Source organism: Canis aureus, chromosome 37 (assembly GCF_053574225.1).
Source record: "Canis aureus isolate CA01 chromosome 37, VMU_Caureus_v.1.0, whole genome shotgun sequence".
Taxonomy (NCBI): domain Eukaryota; kingdom Metazoa; phylum Chordata; class Mammalia; order Carnivora; family Canidae; genus Canis; species Canis aureus.
The window spans coordinates 10,037,098-10,061,743 of NC_135647.1; the positions used below are offsets into that span (position 1 = coordinate 10,037,098).

At 43.3% G+C, this 24,646-nt stretch overlaps 1 protein-coding gene across 2 annotated transcripts in view; it reads left to right on the forward strand.

Moving 5' to 3' along the window:
- Positions 1 to 18,774: 18,774 nt before the first annotated feature.
- Positions 18,775 to 24,646, forward strand: part of NUP153 (nucleoporin 153) — an 84,907-nt gene continuing 79,035 nt past the window's right edge. The window contains exons 1-2 of one of the 2 annotated variants that reach the window (XM_077886261.1): positions 18,775 to 18,790; positions 22,742 to 22,814. The gene's annotated coding sequence lies outside the window, so the exon portion shown is untranslated. The remainder of the gene's footprint in view (positions 18,791 to 22,741; positions 22,815 to 24,646) is intronic. The other variant, XM_077886258.1, reaches the window with a different exon arrangement.

Sequence of the window (24,646 nt, forward strand, 5' to 3'; positions counted from 1 at the left end):
TCCGTGTCGTGTCGTGTCGGGTGAGAACAGGCCTCTGAAGGAAGGACAGAAGGCCTTCAGAGTGCAGAAGGGCTGGCCCGAATCTCACACTTTCCAAACCAATCAATGCGACATCCACAGCAGACAGGACAAGGTGTGTCTTCCATGTTCACAGAGCACAGAGCAGTGTCCTGCCACCCGACACACAGTGGGAGAGGTTTATCTTAAAATGGTAGCACACAGCATTTTCAGAAAAATTGAAGTTGTTCATGGTAGCCAGCCTTTCTTAAAAAACAAAACAAAACATATATATATTTATATATATATGTATATATATAAACATTTTTTTTATTTGAGGGAAAGAAAATATGCCTGCACACAAATGAGGGGGAGGGGCAGAGGCAGAGAGGGAAGCAGACTCCCGCTGAGCAGGGAGCCCTAAGCAGGGCTCAATCCCAGGACCCTGAGATCATGACCCGAGCTGAAGGCCTGAGCCACCCCGGTGCCCCTGTAGTAGCCTTCCTGAAGACGTCAAGAATTAGACCCACGTAGCCTACTCTGGACAGAAGAGTATCTTACATAGACTTCCAGGCAAAAGTAGAGAGCAGGGAAAATCCGAAGTTATTTGAATTCCATAGCATAGGACTGAGGGAGGAAAACAGCCATTTAATATTTAAATAAATGATGGGTACAAATAGAATCAGGACAAACTGAGCAAATCATCATTCCTTGCACTAGCATGAGATCAGTGGTAGTTGGTCATCGACTTTGTCAGCATGACCCGGGGAGAGGAAACTGGTGTTAGCATATCGGATAGTCACATACAGGCATGTGTTTAACAGCTTATTGCCAAAGTACAGTATTACTAGTGGCCTCACATTTGTTTACAGTTATTTGGACACACATTTTATCATAACAAAAATTTAGCCTTGTGTTTCTAGGGCACCAACTTACAGGAAGAAGGATTTCATAAAAATACCTTTAGAGTTAAGTAAGAGGAAAATAATACTATCACTTATCCTGCTCTCATCGACACTTATTTTGAAAATTGCAATATTGAAGTTTTTGAACAGTTTGGGGAAGAATAAAAAAGACAACTAATGACCTGATTACATTCTTTATTTCTAAAAAGTAAAGCTTTCTGATCATGTCATTAAGGAGTCCTGAAAGAAGATGTAATTGAATAAGTGTTCTTGCTTTTCTGGAACAAAAAGAGCCTAAAACAGAAAAGGATGCTACCTGCTTGTCATCTGTTTCTAATCGCCTGAGATGAGGGGAAAGATAATTGTAGGTTCGAGAGCCACTTAACAGTCCTCCCCCGCCCCCCACCAGATACAGTGAATTAACTTAAGTTGAAGAAAACATTAGTCTTTATCTTTCTGATGTTCTGGAACACACACTCACCTCTGTGCCTGCTTGGAAGAACAAGTGATTTTTTTCCCATCTGTGAGGCTCACTGGGTGCCCCTGTCATTGCACACGGTTCTTAGATGACTGCAGCTCCAGAAGATGCTTTGGGTGTCCCAGTACCCATTATGTGAGCCCAGTTGGCAGCAACCACCATCTTGGAGCTTACTGTACGTTTTCTCTGAGCCAGATTGTGCCCAAGAAAGGTACTCTTGAATCCTTATGGGACCTTACTCACAGCTACTAGAACAATGAATGTTCTACAAAGAAAAAGCTAAGTTTTCAAATTGGAGTCTCTGGAAGAAAATCAGCTTGAAGAGGGAAAACAAAACGATCCAGTTTGGTTTTAGAGCAGTAGAAACCAATTCAACCCTTTCACAATACCTAAAACACCCATAACTACTTAGATTTTAAAACTGGAACACATGGGTGTTTTTTAACAACCTCAAACCATTATTTTGGGCCTTCAGTCTCCTAAATAGCTGCCTGAACCAAACCACATACAGATGTCCTTACATTTCTTGGTTATAGTTTGTCTTTGCTGAGTCTAGCATGGGCTTTTGAGGATGGCACAGGAGAATCGATGTATTTTTCTTTGACTAAAAATCCAAGCCAGAAGCTACCCCTTCATGTAATTGATTAGTTACCTTGTACTGTTCACCAGGTACAGGATAATCTGGTCAACCACAAAGAAGCCAAGCTCCTTGAAAATACCAGAGTTAAAATACTAGCCAGGGCAACTGTCAGGAAAGGAGCATTTCACCAAGAATGAGGCTGTAAGATCTAGCCTCAGTATCACTTGCATTCAAGACTGTCCTTTCCTTTTTTTTTTTTTTTTTTTTTTTTAGATTTTATTTACTTAGTCATGAGAGACATAGAGATGCAGAGACACAGGCAGAGGGAGAAGCAGGCTCCTTGCAGGGAGCCTGATGGCGGGACTCGATCGCAGCATCCTGGAATCACACCCTCAGCCAAAGGCAGATGCTCAACCACTGAGCCACCCAGGCATCCCTCACTCGAGACCATATATCTTCATGATGATAATGCCAATTTCCCACATTTTCCCCTTCTCCTTTTATATGTAGAGGCATATATTTGTGAGAGAGCTAGAGTAGTAGTTATCTGTTGCTGCAAAATGAAGTACCCTTAAACTCAGCAGCTTAAAACAACCATAACCATCTCATGCCATTTCTGTGGATCCAGAATTCAGGAGTGGGCAGTTCTTGGTAGTTCTGGCTGCAATTGCTCAGAAGTGGTGGTCAAGACATAGAGCTGCAGTCACCTGAAAGCTTGGTTGGGCTGAAGGACCCACTTTGAGGGTGACCTACACAGCCAGCAAGCTGGCGGTTCCTCGCCACAGAGACCCCTTCGTGCTGCTTGAGTGTTCTCATAACATGGTGGCTTCCTGGTCAGTGGTCCTGGAGGGCAAACAGGAGCCCCATTGCCTTTTATGACCTAGACTCGGAAGTCACACTCTGTCCCTTCCATCATTTTTTTAAATTTTTTTATTTATTTATGATAGTCACACAGAGAGAGAGAGAGGCAGAGACACAGGCAGAGGGAGAAGCAGGCTCCATGCACCGGGAGCCCGACGTGGGATTCGATCCTGGGTCTCCAGGATTGCGCCCTGGGCCAAAGGCAGGTGCCAAACCGCTGCGCCACCCAGGGATCCCCCTTCCATCATTCTAGTCATTAAAGTGAGGCACTAGAACAGCCCCACTGGGAGAAGGAAATTATGGCTCTTCCCTTTGAAAAGAGGAATGTCTAAGAATTTGTAGACCTATTTGTACGCGTCCATAACTAGTTAGGGGTTACGTAGCTGAGGTCTGCAGCCAAAGCAAACCTAACCAGAACTTAAGAATGAGTGTGGGAATTAACTCTTATTTATATAAGCAGGAAGGTCAAAAGGAAAGCCACAGTTTCATGAAATAAAAAGATACTGAGAAAAAAGTGAAAATTCGAGGATCATTTGAATGTGTGAGTTATAGCCAATAATCAAACTGCACCAATATTCCTGGCAGAGGGAAATACGTGGTCAGAAAGTAGTAATTACGTTTCTATTGATAGTTATGTTTTCACAATTGATTCTTTTCAGATCTGCTTCATTAGAGGCACAAACACATGAATATATTCGATGGCTTTCCTCAAAATAGGAAATGAATCCTAGGAAATTCAAGCACATCTCATTAAGGCCGGTACTGGTGAGGATTAGCTTCAGAAATAAGGCTGCCAACCAAAGAGTTGATAGGATTTTTTTTTTTTCTGAAGATGCTGACAATGGTAGGATTATTTTATTAAGATGTGATACACATCCAAATGTTTGGATAGAAGCAAGAGGGGTTCAAAGCTCTTAAAGCTCATGAAATGAAGCTTTAAGATTTACTTAGAGTGAACACAAGCAGGAGGGGCAGAGGGAGAGGGAGAGGGAGGCTCGGGCCGAGGCGCTGCGCCAGAGCCCAGCCCGGGGCTCCATGTCCCCGCCCTGAGGTCACGACCCGAGCTGAAGCTGAAACCAAGGGTCGGGCGCCTAATGGGCTGCGCGTCCCGGCGTCCCTGGACCTGAAACGCTAAACCCCAAACTGGGCAACTGGAAAAAGAAATGTAAAGCGCAGGGACGTGGGGGGCGGAGCTACCGTGGAGGAGGAGGAGGCCCGTGGGCTGGCGGCTGGACGGGCCCGTCGTTCTGAACTCCCGGGAGCCCACCTGAGGCCCCACAGCACCGACTGCAACTAGAGGGAGCGCCGGGCCGCGTCACGGGAGGTAGGAGGCGGGAGACGTGGATGGAGGGTGCTGGGGGGGGGCGCAGGGCATGGCTCCAGGGGGGCGCTTCCCCAGCGCCGCCGACCGCGAAGGCACTTTCGGGGGGCTCTGCGCCGGCGGGGCCCGGGCCCTGGAGCCCAGCTCGGGGCGGGCTGGCCGGGAGCCCCGGGGAGCCGCAGGCGGAGGCGGACGGCACGCCCTGAGGCTGGCGGGAGGCGCCCCGGGAGACCCTGCTCTTCTGGGAGCACACCTGGGAGCCGCGCTGCCTCTAGGGTGAAGGAGCGCCAGGTGCCAGGGACGCCGGGCTGCTGACTCCCGCCCTTTGCTCCCAAGCCCGTGCTCCTGCGCCCTGCTGGGTGGGCCCCGCGTTAAGCCCGGTGAGGCGACGCCCTCCCGCGGAAGCGCCCCACGGGTCCCGCCACCCCAGGTCCCGAGAGCGGGTCGGGAAGCTCAGCCTGGCCGGGGTGGAGCCCCGAGGCCCCGCGCTGCTCCGGAGACGCAAGCAGCCCCACACAGTGTGAAACCTGGTCGGAAAAAGCCCCTCGGATGCACGAGGAGAAGTTCTTCCTCCTCTGGGAGGGCTTCCCTGAGCGCAGCGAGCGTCAACTCCCCTCCGCAGGGACCGAAGAGCCGCCCGGTGCCGCTCCGCCCCCGCCCCCACCCCCGAACCAGCGACTTCAGGATAGAGCACGTCCCGGCCTGCTGCCGCCGTCCTTGGGGAAGTGTGCCTGAGAACCGCCCCCTCCCCGGGAAGACCGGGACTAGCACCCATCGCACCACATCGACGGACCAGAAGGTTCTGCAAAGCCTCAGCTCGAGTGGCGACATGAGGCCTCTCTGCAGTCCGGAGCACACCACCCCGGCCAAGGTCCAAAGGCTCCTCGCTGCAGGCGAGGACAGGCTGCCGAGGACTGACCCGAGGGCTAGAGCAGCCTCAGCGCAGCAGCAGAGCGCGCGGAGCATCACCGGAGACACTTCCCGAAGCCCCAGACCCTGGGCGCCTGTGACCTCTTCTTCAAAAAGTCATTACACTCAGGAGCGGGAGACATAACAGGCTTTCCTAACGCAGAGAAGACTGAGATCTAGACAAAATGCCAAGACAGGAGTTCATCCCAAAAGAAAACAAAGGTCATGGCGAGGGATCCAATCGAAACAGATGTAAGTAACATGTCTGATCCAGAATTTGTTTGTTTGTTTGTTTTCTGAGGCAGAATTGAAAGCAACAGTCATAAGAATACTAGCTAGGCTTGAGAAAAGCACAGAAGACATCAGAGGTAACCCTTACCACAGAGATAAAAGAGCTTAAAACCAATCAGGCCAAAATGAAAAATGCAATAGCGGAGATTCAAAATCAGTTGGATGCCATATCGCAAAGATGGAAGAGGCAGAGGAACGAATGGGTGATAAAGAAAATACAATATGAAAGATAATGGAACTGAGCAAAAGAGGGAAAGAAATATCTTGTGTCATGAATGTAGATGTAGGGAACACAGTGACCCCATGAAACGTGATAACATTTGTATCATAGGAGTCTCAGAAGAAGAAGAGATAAAAGAGGGCAGAAGGTTTATGTGAGGAAATTCTAGCTGAGTACTTCCCTAATCCGGGGAAAGAAACAAACATCCAAAACCAGAAGGCACACAGAACGTCCATCAAAATCAATGAAAGCAGGTCAACACCAAGACATAATGTAGATAAATTTGCAAAAATTTTGAGGTAAAGAGAAAATCCTAAAAGCAGCAAGACCAAAGAAGTCCCTAACTTACAAAGGAAGACAAATAAGGTTAGCAGCAGATCTGTCCTGGAAACCTGACAGGCTAGAAGAGAGTGGCATGATATAGTCAATATGGTGGATGGGAGAAATCTGCAGCCAAGAATACTCTATCCAGCAAAACTGTCATTCAATATGGAAGGAGAGATAAAGAGTTTCCCAGACAGAGAAAAACTAAAGGAGTTTGGGACCACTAAACCAACCCTGCAGGAATTTTTTTTTTTAAGATTTTATTTATTTATTCATGAGAGACACAGAGAGGCAGAGACAAAGAGGTAGAAAAGCAGGCTCGCTGTGGGGAGCCTACAAGAAATATTAAAGGAAACTCTCTGAGTGGGAAAGAAAGACAGAAAGCAGCAAAGACTAGAAAGGAACAGAGAAAAATCTCCAGATACAATGACAAAACAGTAATAAAATAGCATGAAATTCCTATCTATCAATAATTTCTCTGAATATAAATGGACTAAATGCTCCCATCAAGACATAAGGTGTTAGAATGGATTTTTTAAAAAATGACACATCTTGGGATGCCTGGGTAGCTCAGGGTTGGGCGCCTGCCTTCAGCCCAGGTCATGATCCTGGGATTGGGGATTGAGTCCCCCATCAGGCTCCCTGCCAGGAGCCTGTTTCTCCCTCTGCCTATGTCTTTGCCTCTGTGTGTGTCTCATGAATAAATAAAGAAATCTTAAAAAAAATGACAAAAAAATGACACATCTTGCTGCATACAAGAGACTCATTTTAGACCTAAAGTCACCTGCAGATTGAAAGTGAGGGGATGGTGAAACATTTACCATGTAAATGGACATCAAAAGAAAGAGGAGGGATGCTTGGGTGGCTCAGTGGTTGAACATCTGCCTTCGGCTCAGGTCATGATTCTGGGGTCCTGGGATCAATTCCCACATCAGGCTCCCCACTGTTTCTCCCTCTGCCTGTGTCTCTGCCTCTCTCTGGGTGTCTCTTATGAATAAATAAATAAAATCTTAAAAGGAAAAAAAAGGAAAGAAAGAAAGCTGGAGTAGCCATACTTACATCAGACAAACTAGATTTTAAACCAAACGCTGTAATAAGAGCTGAAGAAAGGCATTATATCACAGTAAAGGGGTCTATCCAACAAGGAGATCTAACAATTGTAAATATTTATTCCCCCAACATGGGAGCACCCAAATATGGAAAAACAACAACAACAAACAAAAAAGGAACTCATTGATAATAATAATACAATAATAGTAGGGGGGATCCCTGGGTGGCGCAGCGGTTTAGCGCCTGCCTTTGGCCCAGGGCGCGATCCTGGAGACCCGGGATCGAATCCCACGTCGGGCTCCCGGTGCATGGAGCCTGCTTCTCCCTCGGCCTGTGTCTCTGCCTCTCTCTCTCTCTCTGTGACTATCATAAAAAAAAAAAAAAAAAAAAAAACTTAAAAAAAAAAAAAAAGATTCTCTCTCCCTCTGCTTCTCCCCTCCACCCCCCCAAAAAAAAAAAAAACAATAATAGTCGGGGACCTTAACACCCCACTTACATCAATGGGCAGATCATCTAAGCAGAAAATCAACAAGTAAACAGTGGCTTTGAATGACACACTGGACCAGATGGATTTAACAGATATATTCAGAATATTCCATCCTAGAGCAGCAGAATACACATTCTTTTCAACTGCACATGTACATTATCTAGATCACATATGAGGTCACAAATCAGGCTGCAACAGGTACAAAAAGATTAAGATCATACCCTGCATATTTTCCAACAGCACTATGAAACTTGAAGTCAACCACAAGAAAAAAATTGGAGGTTAAAGAATATCTACTACAGGGCAGCCCCGGTGGTGCAGTGGTTTAGAGCTGCCTGCAGCCTGGGGCATGATCCTGGAGACCCTGGATCGAGTCCCACGTCGGGCTCTCTGCATGGAGCCTGCTTCTCCCTCTGCCTGTGTCTGCCCCTCATTCTCTCTCTGTGTCTCTATGAATAAATAAATAAAATCTTTAAAAAAAAAGAATATCTACTACAGAAGTAATAGGTCCACCAGGAAATTAAAGAAGAAATTAAAAAAAAAAAAACATGGAAACAAAAAATTTAAACAACAGTCCAAAACCGTTGGCATGCAGCAAAAGTGGTCATAAGAGGGAAGTAGACAGCAATACAGGCCTACCTCTAGAAGTAAGAAAAATCTCAAATGTGCAATCTAACCTTACACCGAAAGGACTGAGAAAAAGAACAACAAATGAACCTGAGAGCCAGCAGAAGAAGGGAAATGGTAAACGTTAGGGCAGAAATAAATGATTTAGAAACAAACAAAAAAAATCCAGTAGAACAGATCAATGAAAGTGGGAACTAGTTATTTGAAAAAATTAATAAAATTTATAAACCCCTAGCCAGACTTAATCCAAAAGAAAAGACTTTATCCAAAAGAAGGATCCAAATAAATGAAATCCATGAGAGAGAAGAAATCACAACCAACATCACAGAAATACAATTATAATAGGATATTATGAAAAACTATATGCCAACAAATTGGACAATCTGGAAGAAATGGAAAAATTCCTAGAAACATATAAAGTACCAAAACTGAAACAGAAGACATAGAAAAATTTGAACAGACTGGTAACTAACAAAGAAATTGAATCAGTAATCAAAAATCTCCCAAGAGGGATCCCTGGGTGGCGCAGCGGTTTAGCGCCTGCCTTTGGCCCAGGGCGCGATCCTGGAGACCCGGGATCGAATCCCACGTCGGGCTCCCGGTGCATGGAGCCTGCTTCTCCCTCTGCCTGTGTCTCTGCCTCTCTCTCTCTCTCTCTCTCTCTCTCTCTGTGACTATCATAAATAAATAAAAATTAAAAAAAAAAAATCTCCCAAGAAAAGTCCAGGGCCAGATGGATTTGCAGGGGAATTGTATTAAACATTTTAAAAAGAGCTAATACATATTCTTCTCAAACTATTCCACAAAATAGAAAAGGAAGGAAACTTCCAGGTTTCTTCTATACATCTAGAGTTACCCTGATACAAAAATCAGAGAAAGATGCTACTAAAAAGAGAACTATAGGCCAATGTCCCTGATGAACATGAATGCAAGAATTCTCAACAGAATATTACAAGAATCACTCACCATGATCAAGTGGGATTTACTCCTGGGTTCCAAGAGCGGTTCAATATTTGCAAATCAATCAACATGACACACCACATTAATAAAAGAAAGTATAAGAACCATGTGATCCTCTCCATAGATGCAGAAAAAACTTGACAAATACATCATCCATTCTTGATAATAAAAAAAAGAGAATAGAGATAGAACATACCTGAACATCATAAAGGCCAAATATAAGAAAGTCACAGCTAATATCATCCTCAGTGGGGAAGAACTGAGAGCTTTTCCTCTATGGTCAGGAACAAGACAGGGATGTCCACTCTCACCACTATTATTTAACATATTACTGCAAGACTTAGCTATAGCAATCAGACAACGAAAAGAAATAAAAGGCATCCAAATAAGAAAGGAAGAAGTCAGGCTTTCACTATTTGCAGACAACATACTACTCCATGTAGAAACCCCTCCCCCCCCAAAAAAAAAACTCCACCAAAAAATTGCTAAAAGTGATACACACATTCAGTAAAGTCTCAGGATACAAAAATCAGTGTACAGAAATCAGTTGCATTTCTATGCACCAATAATGAGGCAGCAGGAAGAGAAATCAAGGAATCGATCCCATTTACAATTGCACCAAAACCCATAAAATACCTAAGAATAAACCTAATCAAAGTAAAAGATCTGTACTCTGAAAACTATAAAACATTGATGAAATAAATTGAAGATGATACAAATAAATGGAAAAGCACTCTATGTTCATGGATTGGAAGAACAAATATTACTAAAATGTCCATATTACTCAAACCAATCTACACATTTAATACAATCCCTATGAAAATACCACCAGATTTTTTCACAGAGCTAGAACAAGCAATCCTAAAATTTGTATGGAACCACAAAATATCCTGAATAGCTAAAGCAATCTTGAAAAAGAAAAATCTGGAGGGATCACAATTCCAGACTTCAAATTGTATTACAAAGTGTAGTCATCAAGACAGTGTAGTACTGGCACAAAAACAGACACATATATCAATGGAACAGAAAAGAAAACCCAGAAATGGACCCTCAACTCTATGGTCAACTAATCTTCAACAAAGCAGGAAAGAATATCCAATGGGGGGAAAAAAGTCTCTTCAACACATGGTGTTGTGGAAACTGGAGAGCCACATGCAAAAGAATGATACTGGGCCACTTTCTTACACCATACACAAGAATAAACTCAAAATGAATGAAAGACCTAAATGTGAGACAACAGACCATCAAAATCCTAGAGGACAATACAGTCAGTAACCTCTTTGACATTGGCCATAGCAACTTCTTACTGGATATGCCTCCTGCCTCCTGAGGCAAAGGTAACAAAAGCAAAAAGAACTATTGGGACTTCATCAAGATAAAAAGCTTCTGCACAGCAAAGGAAACAATCTACAAAACTAAAAAGCAACTTCCAGAATGGAGAAATTTGCAAATGACCTATCTGATAAAGGGTCAGTAACCAAAATATATAAAGAACATGGAAAACTCATCCAAAAAAACAAATAATCCACTTTTTAAAAATGGCATAAGACATGACAGGCATTTTCCCAAAGAAGACCTACAAATGGCCAACAGACACATGAAAAGACGTTCAATATGACTAATCCTCAGGGAAATACAAATGGAAACTATAGTGAGATACCACCTCACATCTGTCAGAATGGCTAAAATTAACACAGGATGAAATAAATTGAAGATGATACAAATAAATGGAAAAGCACTCTATATTCATGGATTGGAAGAACAAATACAGGAAACAACAGATGTTGGCAAGAATGTGAAGACACAGGAACCCTGTTACATTGTTGGTGGGGATGCAAACTGTTGCAGCCACTGCGGAAAACAGTATGGAGGTTCCTCAGAAAGTTAAAAATAGAACTACCCTCAGATCCAGCAATTGCAGTATTAGGTATTTACCCAAAGGATATAAAGATATTGATTCAAAGGGGCCCATGCACCTAATATTTGTAGCAGCACTATCAACAATAGCCAAATTATGGAAAGAGCCCAAATATGTATCAACTGATGAATGGATGAAGAAGATATGGTATAGATACACAATGGGATATTACTCGGCCATCAAAAAAGAATGCAATCTTGCCATTTCAACAATATGGTGGAGCTACAGGGTATTATACTAAGCGAAATAAGTCTGAGAAACAAATACCATATGATTTTACTCATGTGGAATTTAAGAAACAAAATAGATGAACATAGGGGGTAAGGAAAAAAGAGAGAGAGGCAAACATAACACAGACTCTTTATAGAGAAAAAACAGGGTTGCAGAAGGGGAGGTGGCCAGGGAGAGGGGTTAAATGGGTGACGGCATTGAGGAGACTTAATTGCTTATTGAGATGAGCACTGGGTTTTGTACATAAATGATGAATCACTAAATTCTACACCTGAAACTAATAAAAAATAAAAATAAAGGGATTTTTAAAAGAACAGTTTAAAAAGGAAAACAAGTTAACACAAATTAAAATTGGCCAACAACAACAACAACAACAACCACAAAAAACCCAGATATGTAGAAAAGGATTCCTGGACAGCTTCTTTCTGTTTAAAATTACTCTTCCTTTGGCTCAAACTCAGCCTTGGTGACCTTTCTATCTCCCTTTGGTCTGTCTCCTGAGCCCCTTGGCTCCTAAGTTGGGTCTCCACAGGATGGGTCCCATCCTACAAGCCAGGATAGGCACCTATAATTTGTTGTCCTCTGCTGCCTCCTGCTGACCCCTGGTTGAGGAGTACTTTCTCCCATCTAATTTTGGGGCACAGACCTCTGTACTGGCTTCATTCACCACTGGTGTTGGTAATGGTTGGTCTCCTGAGAAACTTATTGCAGGACAGTTTCTCTCAGGAAACCTGGTAAACTCCCTCCACTGACCAGGTCTTGTTGGCCTTGCACTGGTAATTTTGAGACTCAGCCTTTCCTACTCCCAGATCTGGGCTATCCACCACATGGCCCCTGCCCTGGCACTTGGTACTGTGCCTTTTATGGTGAAGCCTGGACAGCCTCAGTGGCTCTGAACTCTAGGCTCTCTTTGGCATCACTCATGAGATGTCTCAGGAAGTCATCCATGCCACAAGAAGGACCAGCTGCCTGCTTTCTGGGGCCCATCTATCCATTCCCTCTTCCTAAAAAAGCATCAGCCTAGGGATTGAGAGATCAAATTGAGATCAAATTGAGAGATTTGATTGAGAGATCAAATTATCTCTCAAGCTATCTAAGCTTCTAATGGTTTTGGTAATGTCTCACCCCAAAAACATGGGGGACTGGGACACCTGGGTGGCTCAGTGGTTGAGCATCTGCTTTTGGCTCAGGTCATGATCCCAGAGTCCTGGGATTGAGTCTCCCATTGGGTTCCCCGTAGGGAGCCTGCTTCTCCCTCTGCCTATGTCTCTGCCTTTCTCTGTCTCTGATGAATAAATAAATAAAATCTTTAAAACAAACAAAAAACCAAAACAAAACATGGGGGACTGAGTCTCCTTTTATGAACCAGGAAGCCCCCAAATCACAAGCCACAAAATCAAAATTAAATGAGTGGGACAACATCAAACCAAAAGGCTTCTGTAGAGCAAAAGAAATGATTAATAAAATGAAATAGAATGGAAGAAAATATTTGCAAACCACATATCTGATAAGGAATTAATATCCAAAAATATGAGGAATTCATACAATTCAATAGCAAAAAACATTCTGAATAAAAAATGGACCAAGGACCTGAACAGACATTTTCCTAATGAAGATGTACACAAGGCTCACAGGCTCATGAAAAGATGCTCAACATCATTAATCAGGGAAATTCAAACCAAAACCACAAGAAGGTAGCACCTCACATCTGTTAAAATAGCTATTATAAAACAAAAACAAAAACAAGAAATAAATGCTGGCAAGGATGTAGATAAAAAGGAACTCTGCTGTGTTATTGGTGGGAATGTGAATTGGTCCACCAATATGGAAAACAGTACAGAATTTCCTCAAAAAATTAAAAGTAGAACTGCCATATGATTCAGCAACCCTGCTTCTAGGTTTATATCAGAAGAAAGTGAGGGGTGCCTTCAGCTCAGGTCATGATCCAGAGTCCTGGGATCTAGCCCTACATCAGGCTCCCTGCTCAGCATAGGGTCTGCTTCTCCCATTCTCTCTCCCTCTGCCTCTCCCTTTTCTTGTACTCACTCACTGTCTTTCAAATAAATAAATAAAATATTTTTTTTTAAAAAAGGAAGGAAGTGGGATGCCTGGGTGGCTCAGTGGTTGAGCATCTGCCTTTGGCTCAGGGAATGATCCTGGGATTTGGGATCGAGTCCCACATGGGGCTCCCTGTGAGAAGCAGGTTTCCTGAGGGGAGATGACATTGTGATCAGGGGACCTGGGACCGAGTTTAGCATCAGGCTCCCTGCTTCTCCCTCTGCCTATGTCTCTGCTTCTCTCTTTCTGTGTCTCTCATGAATAAATAAATAAATCTTTAAAAAAAAAAAAGAAGTGAAATGACTATCTTGAAGAGAAATCTGTACCCCCATGTTCATTGTCGCATTGTTTACAATAGTGAAGACACAGGAACAACTGTAGTGCCTGTCAGTGGATGAATGCACAGAGAAAATATGAAAAAAGAGAGAAGGAAAGAAAAAAAGAAAAGGTCATGTATATATACAATGGAATATTATTCAGCCATAGAAAGGAAATCCTGCCATTTGCAATGATAGATACTGTAGAAGAAAGAAAGATATGAGTATGGAAGAGATTTTAATAAAATTACTTAAAACATTGCATGGGGATAGAGAGACAGAAAATGTGGAATAGAGGTTGAGAGAGAGAAAGGATAAAATAGAAAGTCAAGTGACATCTAATATGAGTCTCAAATGATAGAAGCACACAAAGATAATGAAGAGGCAAAGGGTAAAGATGTAATAGACAAAATTTTTCCAGAACTGATGACTGATGAATGACATGAATCCTCAGATTCAGGAAGTACAGTAAGTCCCTACACAGATAACAGGAAGGAAGGAAGGAAGGAAGGAAGGAAGGAAGGAAGGAAGGAAGGAAGGAAGGAAGGAAGGAATCAACAGTGAGATTATTCTATGAAATTGCAAAACACCAGAGACAAATAAGAGAACTTAAATGTATTCAGAAAGAATAGATATTAATTACAAATTAATGACAATTAGATTTACAGCAGACTACCTAAACACGACAACAGAAGTCAGAGAACAATGGAATAGCTCCAATATTCGGAAACAAGAGAACCTATACTACAGTTTCCAGTTAGTTGATAACTCAAGAATGGGGACAAATAATAACATTTCAGGCAAAGACAAAGAATTTGTCATCTTTAGACTCTCCCATGTAAAAGACTATTAAATGAGGGATGCCTGGGTGGCTGAAGTTGGTTAAATGTGTGACTTGATTTCAGGTTAGATCATGATCTCAGAGTGGTGAGATTGAGCCCTGCAACAGGCTCCCTACTCTGCAAGGAGTCTGCTGGAGAGTCTTTCTCTCTGCCCCTCCCCCATTGCTTTCTTGTGCTTTCTCTTTCTCTTAAAATAATAAAAATTTAAAAAGACTATTCAAGAAGAAAAGAAACTCAGAAGGAATAAATAAATACATTTTTAAACGATTTTATTTATTTATTCACGAGAGACACAGGGAGAGAGAGAAGCAGAGGGTGAAGCAGGCTCCATGCAAGGAGCCCGACGTGGGACTCAATCCCAGGACTCCAGGATCATGCCTGGGCCAAAGGCAGGCACTAACCCACTGAGCCACCCAGGGATCCCCTAAATATTTTTTTTTTTTTTTTTAGAAAAAGAAGGAATAAATAGAGAAAGAGAGGTGAGCGAAGAAACTGGTCCATATCTGGTGATATCTAAACAAGCATCAACATAATACAACTTGTGTCGGAGTATGAAAATGAAATGCAACTAGAGTAGTGAGAGAAGTCAACTGCGAGAAAGCATTCCATGGCACTTTCATGGTTTTGGAGGAGGATAGATATACTGATCTTTTTTTTAATTTAATTTAATTTTTTTTATTTATGATAGGCACACAGTGAGAGAGAGAGAGGCAGAGACACAGGCAGAGGGAGAAGCAGGCTCCATGCACCGGGAGCCCAACGTGGGATTCGATCCCGGGTCTCCAGGATCGCGCCCTGGGCCAAAGGCAGGCACTAAACCTCTGCGCCACCCAGGGATCCCTAGAGATACTGATCAATTCAGAGAATTCATGTTAAAGTTTAACCTTCTAACCATTAGAAGGAAGGAATGAAGAGAGGGAGGGAGGAAAGAGGGAAGAACAGGAAAGCGAGAGAGAATGTTGCAGCTTACAAACTAATAGAAAGGAGGGAAAGGCAAAAATAACAAAATCATTGATCCATTAGAAGGCAAAAACAAAGGGGAAAAGTAGCATAGAAAAAGCAGGGTAGGGGCAGCCTAGCTGGCTCAGCAGTTTAGCGCTTGCCTTTGGCCTAGGGTGTGATCCTAGAGACCTGGGATCGGGTCCCACATCAGGCTCCCTGCATGGAGCCTGCTTCTCCCTCTGCCTGTGTCTCTGCCTCTATCTCTTATGAATGAATAAATAAAATTAAAAAAAAATAAAAAGCAGGGTAAATGGAATGAATGAAATAAGATAAAAAACAAATCTAAATAAATCCATAATCACAATATATGCACATCGTCTAAACTCACCATATTTTTTCCAAGAATATTTTTTCTAAAGAAGACTCACCAATAGCAGGTAAGCAGGTGAGGGTAGGAAGTTGCCGTGTTCTAGGCATAAAGCAGGGAAGGGGGCTGATTCCCATCCCATATTCAATCAGAAGATGTTCACTTAGGGGCACCTGGGTGGCTCAGTTGGTTAGGCACCTGCCTTTGGCTCAGGTCATGAGCCCAGGGTCCTGGGATGCGTCCAGGGACCTGAGTCGGGTTTCCTGCTCAGCAGGGAGTATGCTTCTCCCTCTCCTTCTGCTCCTCCCTCTCCTTCTGCTCCTCCCCCTGCTTGTGTGTTTTCTCTCTCTTTCAAATAAATAAATATTTTAAAAACTGGTTAAATGATTACTTCTGAGTCTAAGGCATTAAGTTAACAGATGATACATTAAAAAAAATGTTCACTTATACCTGCACACTTTTTCACTGCACAAAGTTCATGCCTCCTGGTTCAATTTCTCTAGACAATAAACCTCTGGATTCCTGTGAAGGTGGGAGGCAAGAGCATCCCGTGGTTGCCCAGGGTTGCCCAGGGTGGGACTGGGGATCCATGTGTGTGCACCTGGACTCTGAGCCGGTCTTATTCTCAGCCATGCTTTCCAGCTCTCTCTCCAGCTTTCCACACTGCTGGGAGCCTCCAGGAAGTGCTCTTCACATTTTGTCAGAAATTCTCTTTCCAAGTCCTTGGTTATAGTTTTCTCTGACTTGCTAAATGAGTGAACATTTTCTTATATGCTTGCGCACTCTGCAAACTGTGATGAAATCTTCTGTCCACTGTTGTCTTCTTTTCCATCTTTCTTCCTAGTGGTTTAATACCATTATTCGTTCATTATTAGTTCACTGCTGTCATGTGTGTTGGGTTTGGGTAGGAAGAGGACACAGAAGAGTATGCTGAATCTGCCTACGTTAATCAGAAGTCCTTGATTTAGCTCTTTCTACAGCAGTGAACTAATGTAAACCCTAGGAAAACTTGAAAGCCACTGCCAATAATTTGAAGCATTGTCACAGAAGAGGAATTTGAATTGTACACAACTCTCAGTGTAGAGACCACTGAATGAAAAAACTCTCAGGGAAAAAACCACTTGACTTTAACAACATAAATTTTGAAACAATCAGGGCTGTCCCAGGAGGTTAGAGACCAGAGGAACTCTACTCATCTCTTCCCCATCACTTGTTCTGGAAACACGTTTGTTCAAGTAATTGCCTTCGGTTATTTTTGGAGCCAGGTAGTAATGCATGTGGATATTCTGAGTTACTTGAATGAATAACTTTTTACATGGGAACATTAGTGTCTTCTCGTCAATTAAACTCAGGATCAAGGGCCATTATAAAGGTTCTTCTATGAAGTATGTGAAAAATCTGGGCAGAGCTAATTGGAGTTAAGCAGTCATTTTTTTTTAAAAGATGTTATTTATTTATTCATGAGAGACACACAGAGAGAGGCAGAGACACAGGCAGAGGGAGAAGTAGGCTCCATGCAGGGAGCCCAATGTGGGACTCGATCCCGGGATTCCAGGATCACGCCCTGGGCCGAAGGCAGGTGCTAAACGGCTGAGCCACCCAGGCGTCCCTAAGCAGCCATTTAGACATCAAATTTGTTCTGCTTGGGGCATAGGAGGCAATATAATTTAATGACTTTGGGGTCAGAAAGAACCTGATTCAAAAGAGCCTCTAATATTTGACAGCTTGTCAAGCAAACTTATGCAAGATACCTGACCTCTCTAAGCCTCAACTTCCTCATCTGCAAAATGGGAGCAATGTCACATTCTTGCCAGGATGGTTGCGATAAGTAATGAGATGACACTAGTGAGACTGGTGAGCCTGGTACACTGTAAAAGTTCAATACAGGTTATTTCTCTTTTGTCCTCTCCATACCCCCATCATGCCAATCCTTTGTTCCCACTCAAGGGAGAGAAGTAAGAGATGAATATAAAGAAGGAATAACAAAACTTTAAACAATCATTCAGTGGGGGCGCTTGGGTGGCTCAGTGGTTGAACGTCTGCCTTTGGCTCAGGGTGTGATCCTGGGGTCTTGGAATCGAGTCCCACATTGGGCTCCCCACAAGGAGCTTGCTTCTCCCTCTGCCTGTATCTCTGCTTCTTTCTCTGTGTCTCTCATGAATAAATACATAAAATCTTAAAAAAAAATAAGGCAAGTGTTGGGGGAGATCCCCTCTTCAGGCAAGAGAGCACAGTTGGCAAGGCTTGCTGAGATGTTTCCTGAAGGATCAGGTCCCTCCCAGGCTCAGTCTCCAGGGCGGCTGGGAGCTCACTCAGGAGCAGCCAGTCACCCAACTCCCACTCAGAGAGAACAGCTGTCACCAGTAGGACCACTCTCCACCCCTCAGGAAGCGCGGCCTCCATTTCCGGAGAGGAGAAAACAGTCTGGCACCTGACTGGAGTTGAAATAACTCACCCCTTCTTTGTGGGACTGGTCTAGCAGAACTCTGTTGTTCATCTCAACCTGTGGCATCTGATGTCTTTGGTCCCTAACTCCATCGCTGTATCACCCTTTCAGGGAAGAAGGACATCTTGTGGAGGAAAACTAGTTTCCTTTATTTATTTGTGTGGTTTTTAAAAATATTTTATTTTTAAATCTCCACATCCAACCCGGGGCTCGAACTTACAACCCCGAGATCAGGAGCCACATGCTCCACCGACGGAGCCAGCCAGGTGCCCCTACCTTCCTTTATTTATAGCATCTGGCAGAGTGCTCTGTAGATGGCTGGCATCTGTTAGAGTATTTCCTGATCCGTCACCTTAGAAGAGATACCGCTGCTTAATCATCTTGAAAGAGAAAAATGTATTTCTCAATAATGTAAATCTGGAGTGAGATATTAGGTGTAAATTTACTTTCCTGCAAAGAAAAATTATAGAAAATTGCTTAGACTGCACTCCCTTCCCTGCCTCCTGTCCAGCCTGCCCACCTCCCTCATTCTTCAGGCCTTTTGTGCTATTATTTGATGTGGAGTACTGTTCTGATGTCATAATAACATACAGGGCATTTGTTGAGACAAGTCAATAAACCTGGCTGACTTTTATAAATATCAACAACTATCCCAGGGGGTGAGTCTTTCCTACCATTACTTGTGAGTGATTTTCTGCTGGTGTGTCTGTTATCACTCCCTAGGACATAATCCTTCAAGAGCTCCAATTCAGCTCAGCACTCCTAACCTCATTTTGAAATAAAATAGGCCAATGATATTGCCAGCCCAACGCCTCCTACTTAGCTAGCCATATTCACTTTTTTTTTTTTTAAGGTGAACTGTTCTCTTCAGATAAATTAAGAAGGTGTTTAAACAAATCAATGCAAGCATTTTAAAAAATCTTACTTCACGGGTGTCTGGCTGGCTCAATCTGTAGAGCATGTGACTCTTGGCCTCGGGGCTGTCAATTTGAGCTCCACGTTGGGCATAGAGATTACTTTTAAAAAAATCTTCATAATTTATCTATTTTGGGAATACTATCTTAATCACTTAGGTCATTCTTCTGGAAGTATCCCCAAGCTGTGAAAAACTCAACTGCTTAGATGTACTGATGATTCCCTATAAGAACCAAGCAGAATTTAGGTCTCTGGTAAGTAGTTTTGCATTTGACACAGGATGGAGACACACTTTTGGCGTGGTCTCATTTGGTGGGTTAGACCCAGATTTTCTTGGAACCTTGACACCAATGTATGAGAAAAGTGGGCCAAGAGCTAGTGAAGAGATGACGGCACAGGAGCATCCTCTTGGCCCTCAGGTGGCCTCCCCTTTGAAAGATGCATGCAGAACTCCATTTTGGTTCCATGCAAGCAATCTTTAACCGGCTATTGCCACTCTAGGGGCAGGGAAGAAAGGGAAAGAAAGCAGAAGATATCAGAAAGAAAAGGTCAGAGGGCCAGTGCAACCGAGTATGTAAGAAAAATGATAAGAGTTTGTTAAAATACATATTCCTAGTTCCACTCCAGAGATTCTATAGGTCTGGGGTGGGGTCTGACAATGTATGTTTTAAATGCTTCCCATCTAATGCTGATGTCAGAATTTTTGGGCTGCTGTGGGAAGGCAAAGCTTATACCTGAACAAATCAGGATCTAATTTGTTAGCCCGGTTTTTGGGAGAAAAAAAAAGGATCGGGGATGTTTGAAATTAATTGGTTAAGATACTTGCCTTTATGTTCTCCTTACCCTCTCTCCTCCTCAAGCACCTAATCTCTTGTATTCATTGCCTCAGAGGAAGAATAAACCAGGGTGAAAAGGAAGTAATCTTCCAGGATCTTCCGAAAACCTAAAATCCTTAAGGGGATTAGATGCCAGGAGAAAGTTTGGAGGGCTGGAGGTTGGGGGTTGAGGAGGGTGAAGCCATCCCTGGAAAAAGATTGAGAGAGATTGTCTAGGCAGATAGGATGGTGAGGGTGTGTGTGTGTGGGGGGAGAAGACAAGAGGATACAGGTGCCCTTGCATCCCCTAGTGGGGAAGGGCCCTGGGGAGACAGCAAAGCTGGAGCTAGTCAGTGAGATTCAATGGCAAAGTACATCATGCTTCACTTCCCAAAGGTAGAAGTCCAGCAGTGCAATAAGGACCCAGAGAGGAAAGACTATTCTGGGCATTGAGAGGTGACTTGAGATAGTTTGCATGGATACACATCATCAAGGAACAGTTGGCCCCCCATGGTACTACGTGATTGCGCCCTAGGAACAGTTCTGGGAAAAGAAGTGGGGGGTGGGGTAAATGGTAAGAACTGACTTGACTGGATTTGTTTCTGCTCTCTCTCTCTCTCTCTCTAAAAAAAAAACAAAAAAAGAGTTTTGAAACAAATTCTGTTGAATTAAGTGTAACTACATTTCTTGTGTCTCTGAGTTGTGGACACAAGGTTCAAGTCTGCTGCACAAGATATTACTAATCAAGTGAATTTGGTGGTATCCCATGATAAACCATTTAACAGCTTGGAGTAGGTGTGTGTGCTAGATAGGGAGGCTGTGATGTGCCTACACTTGAGTGTCTTAGATCCAATCAATAGCCAGGATATCTAAATTCCAGAAGATCATATATAGAGTGGTAAGTCACTCTGGCATATAAGCACTATCTTTGATTCTAATTTAAGACATCTCGAAATAGGGCAAAGAAATTGGGTGGCCAGATTTAGCAAATAAGTTGTCCCATGCAAGATCTGCAGGATTGGGCACATGCTTATATTAAAAAACTATGCATTGTTTATCTGAAATTCAAATATAACTGGGCATCCTATACGTTATCTGGCAACCCTGCCAAGAAGGGAACTCGCTCTTAGGAGTCTGGGGCCCAATAAGTCATCTGCCGAAGTGCCCTGACCAGGTTTAGCAGAATCCCAACGTATGCCAGAAATCCTCCCAAGGCCTTGCTGAGAAGCAGCTGGACATACCTCTGTGAGAGGAGGCAGGATGTCAGTGGGCTCAGCAGCTTCCCTAAGCATCTCAGGCTCTATTCCTTTCATTTGCCCTGCCTGTGGGAAGTTCTAGAATGCCTCTTGGTTTAATGAAAAAGGTACAGGTTTGGAAATCAGTTAGACCTGTGTTCAGAGCTCATCCTTGGTGCATGACTTGGAGTGAACTACTTAACTCTTCTCTTTTAGACTACTCCCTATCAGACTTGTAAGGACGAATGATAAAGCATAGGAAGCACACAGCGAGGTGTGAGGCATGTAGTGTGTACTCCACAGTGCTATCATTTCATGCACTTAGTTACTAAATACAAGTGTGGGAGACTAAACTGTATTTCTTGCTTCCAAAAGACCCTACTTTGATACCGCAGTTATTTGGGGGCACTATTTGTCCTGTTGTAACCTTTAGCCTGTGTATCTCTGTCTAGAGTATGGTTTTTAAAAATATTTTCTTTTTAAGTAATCTTTATAGCCAATGTGGGGCTTGAAATCACATCCCCAAGATGAAGAGCTGCATGCCCCTCTGAGTGAGCCTACCAGGTGCCCCTGCAGTACCCTCTTTTAACCTTCCTAGAATTTATTTATATCTAGAAAAAGGAATGGCACCCTCAAATTGTACTCAAGTTCCCTGGATGAATGTCCTGATCACACCATTCCACTGAGCCAGGGTTGTGGCAACAATGCTGGTTTATGTGAAGCTCTTATCTGCCTGACAATTGTTTAAAATGGAGAACATAGCCTTAAAACGATGGATGTAATATATATTTCCCAAAGGAGATGTATCCACCTAGGTATATGTTCAAAATACTTAAAAATAATGTAACAGTACAGCCATTTCTATTTGTCCCTAAATTGCAGGACCTAAGCCATCATCATGTTTCTATCTGCAGAACACGTGGCCCAGGATAAAATAAATATTTGTTGAATAGTATCCCAAAGTTTAAAGTATATATCTTTGTCCCTTTGGTTCATAGTTCTCCCTGAGGGTCCTCGGGGAGAGAGCACCATTTTCATCTGATTGTGAAAAGTGATTTTTTTTTTTTCTTTTTACCTGTGACACTACAATTAGTGCATGGTCAGTGGTAAATTGTATTTCAAAGGAAAAGAGGGGGGACACGTGGGTGGCTCAGTGGTTGAGCGGCTGCCTTTAGCCCAGTCCCACATTGGGTTCCCTGTATGGAGCCTGCTTCTCCCTCTGCCTGTGTCTCTGCCTCTCTCTCTGTGTCTCTCATGAATAAATAAATAAAATCTTAAAAAAAAAAAGGAAAAAGGGATTAAAGGTGGTCTAACAGTAAAAGAGTATTTTCACAAAATTTATTTTAAAGTATTTTTGAAACACGCAGGAAAAAAAAAACACCCCACCTCTATAACATAAAAGTTGTCAGGGGGAATAACGGACCTATGAATACATACTCATCCAATCAATAAACACTTATCCAATTGGTGCCTGGTACTCTGGATGTAAAATGTTAGGAAGCCACGTGGTGGCCGTAAGGAGGGTCTTTTCTTTCTAATGTATTATTCATGAGTCCTTCATTATTTAGGGCGTAAGTGATACTCTGCACTTCTGGAGCACGATGCCTGCGAGGTATCAGTCATCTTTCCTTCGTTTATTTTATAGCTTTTGAAGTTGGACCAACAAGGAAGCAATCTGGACTCAGAAGACTGACCCATGGAGAGTGAACACACCAAAGGTGAGTTCAGGCGAGCCGTGAACCCAGAAGTTTCGACCGAGTTTGCACAAGTGGCTAGTGGTGACTCTGTCGCAATCGAACACCTGCTCTCCCCTTTCTCCTCTCCGCGTCCCCTCTTCTGTCTTCTAGCGCTCCTTAAACATCTCCTCCTTTCCTGTATTGTTCACATGGAGAGGAAGTGTTCGGTGAAAATTGCTGAAAAATCTAAATGAACCATCTGACCTGCCTTGTTTTTTTTTTTTTTTTTTTTTTAAAGATCTTATACTTTTTAATTTTTTATTTATTTATGATAGTCACACACAGAGAGAGAGAGAGAGGCAGAGACACAGGCAGAGGGAGAAGCAGGCTCCATGCACTGGGAGCCTGACGTGGGATTCGATCCCGGGTCTCCAGGATCAGGCCCTGGGCTGAAGGGAGGTGCCAAACCGCTGCGCCACCCAGGGATCCCTGACCTGCCTTGTTTAGGTGACATGGAAACGGCCACTCGACCTTCCTTTTCCTTAGCTCACAATTAGGACATAGAGTGTCTAAGAACGATTGGATTTCTTTTTTCCCCTCTCAGTTGTTAATACTTTTCAAAGGATCCAGTTTTGTTTTGTTTTGTTTTAAGATTTTATTGATTGATTCATGAGAGAGACACGCAGGGAGAGAGGCAGAGACACTGGCTGAGGGAGAAGCAGGCGCCCTGCAGGGAGCCCGATGCGGGACTCGATCCCAGGCGCCCGGGATCATGACCTGAGCCAAAGGCTGAGCCACCCGGGTCCCTCTCAAAGGATCCAGTTCTAAAGTTAGTGACGGATCAAACGAAAGGCAGAAGTCTGCTCCCTTTTGTTTGTAAACCCAAAGGAGGTCGGGAGAGAAGGGAGATGCTGGTACTTGGGGGAGCCTAGCTGCAAAAGGGCCCTATGACGAGGAGTTAAGGGAGAGGCATATTCACACTGGCTGGCAGGGAACACAGCAAATGGCTTTTCCTTACTTAGATGGAAGTAAGGACCTTCCTTGCCGCCCAGCAGCAGATTGCTACCTGTCTGCAGCCAAGCTCTGCGTGGCCCTGTCCAGGAGGAGAGAGAAGAGGGATTATACTCTGGTGTTAGCAAGCATGAAACTAAGATCACTCATCTCAGCACTTCAACTGCAAGGGACGGGCCTGGAAACAGGTGCTTCTTGTAGGAAGTGCTTATGAGTCACTGCTGACTCACAGCGAGGGCCAGATTTTATGAGCAAGCAAGTGAAAAAGAGCTGGTTTAACTGTTACTAATTTAAAGCATCTAAGTTATGGCTTGGATTTAATTGTGGCTGGGAGAAGCTGCTTGTTGCTTGGTTCGGGCCTCTGCGGAGACCTATGGTCTACTTTGATGTCTTAATTCTATGCATGGTTTACGTGCTGGAACCTAAACCTTCATGGGTGAGGTAGTTCTCCCTCCCTGGGGGGTAGCGGGGGATGTTTAATAGACTTTGCTACATGTCTGCAGAATTGCTTTTGTTTGGCGATAGTGCCTACTTAATATTGAATGTATAATAGTATAATTTCACATGTATTTGCTTTGGAGAATACTTGAAAAGTGCCTTTTGGTTTTTGGATTTGAAGAACCATATTTTTGGTAGCCCACAATATCCTATTGTCTTTATGATGGATCCAAACAAGGTGAGCTATGTAGGACATAGGCCACAGGTTATACATCCTGGCTTAAAATCTTCTTGCAAAATGACCATTATGTCTGTTAAATCAACCCTACTCCCTGTGATAATGGAGAATAAGTATGTACTAAATCCAGAATTTCATTTCCGGTAGTGTCTAGCTTCCTTTGGACAAAGAAGCCCATGAGAATAAA